An 8,390-nucleotide genomic window follows, 5' to 3' on the forward strand; every position below is an offset into this window, starting at 1 on the left:
TAGGGAGGGGTCCCATGGGTGGGGCTAGACACGAGCTTAGGAATTGTATTTGTCACTAGACAATTAGAAAAAAGTTGAGATGAGTTTCACCAAACATTTTAGAGGGAAAATAGAAAAAACAAATTATTTCATTTTTCAGTGCTGCTCATGGGACCACTAGATTCTTTCAATTTAAGAAATTAGACTTTTAAACAGAACTGTGCTACACATTTTATGGAACCACCCACTTAAAAAATATTCTTAAAAAATATCTGGAACACCAGCTCTATTTTTTAAGAAGCCCCCTCCACATGACCCCAGCCTTTGTGAGGTGTTCTCCATTTTATTCCTACAGCGACTGACCGGCTGAAAAAACAAATCCGGTTATTCTGTGTAAATTTGAGATGGACATAATTTTCTCCCGAGAGTTCTACTTCACATTATCTCGTTCTCTCTTGTGAAATCACCCTAATAATCTCACTCTGGATATTCTCCTCCAGAGGGTGAGAGTGCAATGGGAGTTGGGCTTTATGTCTTTCTGTTTCTCACGCAGGTAATTCAGGTAAAACTTTACACGCTATAATTAAGGAGGAAGACATCTTTAAGTTCAATAAGTTATTTTTCTACTTTTTTCTGTTTGTGCATTATTCGTAGTTGTTTGCCTGTATAAGATTTTTTTCTGCTTCAGTAGATGCTGCCGATCTACAGAAGGTTGAATAATAGAAGTGAAATACTTATCCAGATCTCATTATGGGAGCTGCATTGATATTTCAGAGATCATTACTTGCATTATCCAACGGAAGGAGAAGAACCCATATCAGGTATGCCCGTTAACAAATGTTTATAGAGGTCGATATTCCAATTTGTGGAGCCTAGAAAAATATATCGGAGAGCCTAAAATAGAAAAGCCTGCATGTTAGGGCTTTTCTGTTATAGTTTAAGGACTTGGGACCAGAAATATTTTCATGTAAGCGAAGTAAATTTGAGAAGACTAAAACTAAACAGCTAGCACATTGTATTTTTACTTGGGCTTTTAGGCCTTCTGTTTTTTCAGTTATGTGGAACTTTTTTATTGTTTGTTATTTGGGTTTTCTTTGCTTGTTTGTTATTTGGGGTTTTTCGTTTTTCAAGCTTAAGCATTTGAGAACTGTATGTACCTATTTTTTCATACATACAGCTATAACTTTATATTTCAGTAAAAGAGAAAGTACATTTTTAGGACTAGTTGCAAAACTATTATGTTCCTAAACTAATAGCGTTTAATAAGTTATACATGGTAATTTGGGCTATCTTACAGCAGTTTTATCTTATTCCATCTACCTTTGTGTCTAAAACAAGGCAAGTGGTTTGTTTTTGGTTGAATTTTCAGTTGCTGCTGAAGTTGACAAGGATAGAGTAACATGTTTCTGAAAATGGATCCAACTGGTCGATCAAAAAGAGCGGTTGTATTTTTGTGGTTTGGAGCTGTTGGTAGAAGCAATTAGGGCAACAAGTGTTTCGATCTGACGTTCTACAAATTCTGCAGACTTATGGAACAAAGCTGTTCCAACAATCATGTTAAGCAGTTACAGCAGCAAATGCTGTGGCACTTTTTCGGTCAAAAATTCGAGCAGAGCAGTTATGTGGGAATGTCAGGAACAGTTAATAAAGGGTTTTAGAGAAGAGTTACATTGTATATGCCTGTTTATTGAAAATCATCTTGCAGCAAGTGCCCTCCCTAACTTTTGCCAGGAGATTTACCCTGCCTTCCAAGTAGGATGAGGGTTCTTCTAACCACACGCAGGTTTGATAAGACTGACATACTTTTGGAGAGAGGTTTTCCATTTGAGGTAGAGTTGCTTTCTCACTTAGACTGGGAAAAGCTTTTATATAAAATAGCTCTTGTCAGTGCTAAAACATTGCATCTGAAAGGCATTGAGAGCATAGATCTGGACAAAATTGTGAAAATATGGTGTGGAATTCCTTTAGTTTTAGAAATAGTCGGGCCTAAATTTAAAAAGAATTGATGCTCATGATACAATAAGCTTTGACTACTTGTTTTCATTGGAAGATTTGGTTTCAAAAGGCTATGATGTATCAGTAGCAATTCCAACAAACTTTGGCCTGCTAAAGCCTTGAATTGTTTTGAAGGCAAGTTAGTGTCCTGTTTTTTAAATGTTAAACTTATCCGAGTACATTAAATTGGCTAGTCTCTCTTCCAACTTTGGACAGCTCACAACTTTAAAAGCTGTATTTGTGGAGAAATGTAGCGCTTTGACTACTTTGTCCAACAGCTTTGGCAATCTATCTTCTTTGTGGGATAAACTCTTTGCATTGCCTAAAGGCTTTGGTGGACTATCTACTTTGAAGTTTGTAGATTTTAGTGGCTGTTCCAACTTAGAGAGTTGTGCAGAGCGATTTGATCAGCTGACTTGTTTGAAAGTCATGTGGGAGAATGTGGACACTTGTCTAGTCTTTCTGACAATTTTGGAAAGTTTAGCATTAAATCTTTGGAATATATAGGCATGGATAGTTGCAACAATTTGAAGATGCTTAACAGTGCTTGTGGATTTTTAGTTTCATTGATAGCGCTGGATACAGGGTGAAAGTAATCAGTTGGCACGTTGTTTGTTATTTAAGCTTTATTCTAGATGTATCACATTGCCAAGCTTTGAAGAAAGAGTCAGTGGATATCCTAATTGAGATACAAAGTTAACTATTTTAAAGAATGAATGGATCTTCGCCAGTGATTCAGTGGCAGAAACAAATAAGATAGCATAATCCAATGATGTGGTGAGTATGAACAGAAGTGCTACTATGGTATTTCCTGGTTTGTAAGACATGTTTGTGGTTACAATTGCTATTCTTATCTTCTCATATTGCATCTCTGATTGATGAGCTCCTATACTGCACAGTGCGGAGCATGCACTAATTCATAGTGAAAGCAGATTTGTGGGCATTGATGGTGATGGTTGACAGTTGGTAGAGTGCTTTTGATCTTGTTTTTCAGGGGAAGAAAAAGAAAGCAGAAGTGAAAGTATGGTTGACAATGTGCAGAATTAGAAACACGAATGGCAGAGAGCAGTGGTAGCGGAGAGTTCCAGATTCATCAGAGAAGAGGAGCAAATATAGCACTCTCTCCAACTATTACACACCTACACTTGTGCTTGCATACCTGCCAACAATAGAACAGGCCAATTATTCGCAAATTGCTTTTTATAGCCTAATCAACGTGAGTTGTACACAATTCAGTTTTTTCGCACATATATTGTTGGATTAAGAGTCCAGGTGCACAGACATAGAAATGGGAGGATTTCCTGAGTCCCTTCTTTGTTAGCGATTACACAGAGGAGGATGAACGGGAAACAGGATAAAAGATGATTTGGATCATGGGGATGGATTCAAGAGACTATTCTCCACTGTAAACTTACATAATCTGCTTTAAGGGATTCTCCCTTCCAGATGGCTCTGAGACATGGGATGATGAGAACTGTTTTTCTTTTTAATGCTGGAGGCATTCTGAGGCATTCTACACTAGCAGGCAAGGGTTGAGGTTTGTATGAGAATTCTTATTTTCTTCATGTCAAGAGGCTTTCATTCCATGACGTGGATAAATATTTATCCATTTCAAGAGAAGCTCAGGCAAAAGTAAGGGTAAATTACTAAATAATTTACAAGATCTTTTCCCTCATTCAATTAACTATATTATTTGAAGTTGTGCCTACTTATTAGACTTGAGTAGCTGTTGTTCAAGGTAGGTTACTATTCAAACCTGCTTTCACATGTATTTTTGGATTAAGAGCCCAGATGCGGAAAGAGAGAGTTGGCTGAATTCTAAAGTGAATGCTTTCCAAATGAATACTAGCAATGGGAAACACTGATAGATCAAGGAGGCGATCATTGAGACTATTCTCTACGTCAGATTTATTTTACTTGTAGACATTGCCAACAGAATTGCCAAAAAGGTGACTAATTCTTCCTTCTAGAGGGACTCTTCCACATGTGTGGAGCACTATATTTTGTTTTTAGTATAATTATGGAAGGTTCAGCAATTCCTCCCAGAGATTTTAGCTGGTTTGATGCGCCTGCCCAAGGCAGGTGTTCTTCTCGCTCACCGCTGCTTTGCAGCAGAGAGAGGGGGCCATAAAAGCATTGCACTAGAGGGTTTTGTGATACCCAAGGGTTTAGCTGGTGTACCATTCATTGTAAAATAATGAAGGCATCTTTCTTGCATTTCTCTTGTAACATTCGTGGTTGTTAATGTTATGTTTCATAAGCTTGTTGCAAGTGGAAATCTTCAAATATTTTGCGGGTTTCTGCCTCTGAACTTCCCAAATTTGTTCCTCCTGCCTGTGTTGATGAATTACAGTAGATTGTTAAATGATGTTCAATTTACATTCAATATGCAAGCTATATTCTACTTAGTATTATCTTGTTTTATCTATTACTGAATTATCATATGAATCTGATTATCTTCTTTTATGTGGCAAGTGAGAGGAGCATTTATAAATTTTGATGTCCATTCTCACACATACCATTTGACATATATGGTGGGCTGGGTACGGTCAAGCGATGCCTTGACCGGCCATGTCTTTTGGACATGGCCGATCAAGACATCACTTGATTGTGTCCCATCGCTATAATAGTGTATGGTGTTTATTAACCAACTGGTATATGTTCAACACCCGATAACTATCGGTATATGCCAAACGGTGTATGATTATATTTAACAACAGCCGATAGTTATCGGCATGTGTTTAGCCTTAACAGCCGATAATTATTCGGTGTATACTTAACAACCGATAAATATCGGTAAACTTTATCATGCCACCCAAATATATAATGAAGCACACATAACCCGATATTAATCGGTGTTTGATTAATCATTTATTATTATCAATTATGTTAATCGATACAAATCGGAATAAACATGATTACTCCCAATATATAATGAAGCACATATAACCCGATATTAATCGGTGTTTGATTAATCATTTATTATTATCAATTATGTTAATTGATACAAATCGGAATGAACATGATTTAGTAATCGATGAACATAAACAAATAATATAGTATGATTATCAATGCTAAGGATTTGATCGAATTGAATAGGTTATTTATATGCAAATGTAGAATGGCTATCAAAAAGGAATTAATTGCTTGAAGGTTTCTATGATAATTATCGATATGATAAATGATTGAATGAGAGACTTCGTTTATCTCTCATTCAATCATTTATCTTACCGAAGCTATCATGCATTAACATAGATCAATATTCCTTCTTTCTTTGAACTTACTACTGTTCAAGAAGGGTTTTTTGGAAACAGAAGTTTGGAGATAAATGTTGAAATATCCAAATTTTAAAATCTTATTTTCTTTAGTTGACTCATCATTCGTAGCATTATGATTTGTTTCATACACAGAAAATGTAAAATTTATGTCTTGCATTTTGTTGTTTAGTTTTTACGCAGTCATCATCTCTTACGTACTAAACCTGCACATGCTTTGGAGGTTTTTCAAAGAAGTTTACATCAGAAAGTGAATGCACCAATTTCCGACGCCATCATTTTGAGATTTAGGTTTCTTTTATATTGATTGAAGCAATTGGCTATTAGTTTTATTGAAGTTTTGGAATTAAAAAAGCTAAAAATAAATCTGCTTATCCACTCCAAACAAGTGTTCCAAGACTTTGACTTGTCTTAGACTTAGGACTTGGTGCTCTCTACATATTAAAAAAACCATGAAATGTAGAGATTTTTTCAAAACTTGTTTCATGCAACATTTTAATAAATAATATTTAGATACACAATAAACTAATCAAATAGAAGCTACATTGACTGTTGAATTAGATGAAAGAAACAACATTGATAAATATATAAATTTAAAATTATAAATATTGTTAAAAGTATACAAATCTCTAAGCAAGCGAACTTCAAACGTGTCTTGTAAATATATAAAGTTTTTTTAGGTTAAATTTTTTTTCTACTATAAATGTTTAAAAGATATTATTTAAAGTGACATTTCAATTTATTAGTGATAATCATTTATATTAGTCTACAATAAACGTAAATCAACAAATAAAGATGGCCTTCTAATTATCTATCTATAATCCTTAAAAACATATCTTGAGACCATATAGATGGCAATTTGCTTTACATAATTGATGACAAAGCAAAACATATTGTAACACAAGTTTTAATCTTAACATCCAAGGCAACAGACAAATTATGACAATAATTTAGTAGCTTTTTCATTACAATCCAAATCAATCAATACATTTTTTGAAGTCCTACACAAACAAAGATGCAATATGTGATTATTCTATTGGCTAACATTTCAAGATAATATTACATACCATTGAAATATCAATCAAAGTGAACAAGTTACCATATATCTTCTACAATTCATTATAAATAAAAAAAGAAAAAATTTCACCCATAAAATTATATTTCAAAAGTTCTAAATTCTTAAGTTAATTTTTTTTGTAATTCAATTTTCTATTGATTTGAAAACATAAAAATCGTGCTTTAATCTATAACTAGTTTTTCTACACTAAAATCAATCCATCTTTGCATTTCACAAAACCATCCATTTGAGGACCTTAAATATTCATAAAGATAACTCAAAATTCTTCCTACTGGAATTCTTTTGGCTTAGATGTTGCATCGATGGAATTAGATGTGGTGGATCCCTATTTAACATTTATTTATTTTAAATATGTACCATATTTCTTGTCAAATTCATTTGGTACTTGTACTTGGCCTTATTGGATTATGTATGCTTTTTTTATTCTTTTGTCGTATAGGTATCACTACGACTCATCCCAACATTTCCCACCAAACCTTGCCTTGGGCTTACTTTTTGCCAAGTCGAGGTGCCAATGGGGCGAGAGTAGGTGAGACTAATCCCTTAGAGATGTGCACAATCACCTGCAAACCACACATCGATTTAATCTGGCCAATGAGAATCGACCTCGGGACCTGGATGGGAAGAACCCAAAGCCCTTAGCCAACTATGTTGCCCATGCAAACATATTGGATTATGTATGCCACAAATATTGTAATTTGTTTAACTCATTGAATATTTGTACGTTTAAACAAATTGATTGTGGCAAATTACTTGATTTTGCATTTGATATTTATACATTTAAGTCAATTATATATACATTAAACGATTTGGATAGAGTGACTTACCTTTGCAATGTATGAAAATTAAAAATTAGGGTTTAAGATAATAAAACCACTAACTAGCCCAATTAATCCACATACATTGAAAGATGATTGAACCCAATAGATCTAGGCTCAATCCTTGTGAGGAAAGAGACTAAGATTTCTAGTGCGGGGTTGATTAATCCTCTTTCTAAGTTGAATTTGATTGATTATGAAATTAGGGTAAAATGAGAGATTATTGAAGTGATCTGACATAAACAATAAGCTACAGATGTCCCATGAAGCCACCAACCTGGATTTGAGTAAAATGAGATGTTTAAAACCTGTCCTTTGAAGGTCAACCTGATTTTCCGAGACTAGGTAGCACATATCTACCCTAGTCCTTCGAAGTTTTCACTATTGAAAGCTGACATGTTCATCATTGTTGACTTTGACATATTTCCTGAGTATAATGCCACACCTGTTTCCCGCACACAAAAAGAAAGGGAAAGATGTTGGGAATAAGGGTTTGCCTTTGGTCAAACCCTAGTTTTAGAATTAACCATGAATGAAATAATGTAATACTGAAATAAATATTAAGGAGATATACCTCAAATCTGCAATTGTTGATGATGATGTAATGCTCTTTGAATGTAATCACAAATGTTGAATGTAATGGCATGACAAACCCTAATCACACACACATGCTTGCATGAACATTGATGTAACTTTGCTCCACAATGTTTGAATAATGAATATGCAACCTTGAATCTATGAAAATGCTTGATGAATGCTTCACGAATGATATAATTGATGTTCTAGGTCTAAATGAATTGATAGGATGTCTTTATATAGGGATCTCTAGGTAATTGATTGATTAGGCCGACCTCCAACGATCATGTGTAGCTCTAGGGACCAAATGTTATCAGGAGATATGACTCCTACCCTATTTCAAATTGGGATCCCTTTGAGAGGGACCAGGTTGTTTTGGCGAGTCCTGGTCCATTTGCAAAGAGGACCAAAAGAAATAGTCAAGGGGTGGGCATCTCACAGGGAGATGCACCAAAGGGTGTACATGATATCGAAGTTGGATAATCAGGCTTGAATGGACCTAGATAGGGGATGGGGATAGGACACGCTAAAGTGGGAGCACAAACATGAGGTGTAAATTGGACCAATGACAATTTATGATGCTACATTTAGCCCCCACTTTAACGGGAGTATGAGCCTATGCAAATACTCGTGGTAAAGTAGAATGATGAGAGAGAGGAGCAATTAGGA

General features: G+C 35.0%; 1 long non-coding RNA gene across 4 annotated transcripts; it reads left to right on the forward strand.

Annotated features, from left to right (window-relative positions):
- Window positions 1–218: 218 nt before the first annotated feature.
- On the forward strand, window positions 219–4,279 carry LOC131055416 (uncharacterized). Of its 4 annotated transcripts, none has more exons than XR_009358703.1 (3): window positions 219–532; window positions 671–800; window positions 1,349–4,279. It is a non-coding gene; the product is annotated as an uncharacterized LOC131055416 (long non-coding RNA). The 4 variants fall into 4 exon arrangements; XR_009108342.2 differs by having other exon boundaries at window positions 221–541; window positions 668–800; XR_009108343.2 differs by having other exon boundaries at window positions 221–541.
- Window positions 4,280–8,390: the final 4,111 nt, after the last annotated feature.

This window comes from Cryptomeria japonica, chromosome 8, assembly GCF_030272615.1.
Source record: "Cryptomeria japonica chromosome 8, Sugi_1.0, whole genome shotgun sequence".
NCBI lineage: Eukaryota > Viridiplantae > Streptophyta > Pinopsida > Cupressales > Cupressaceae > Cryptomeria > Cryptomeria japonica.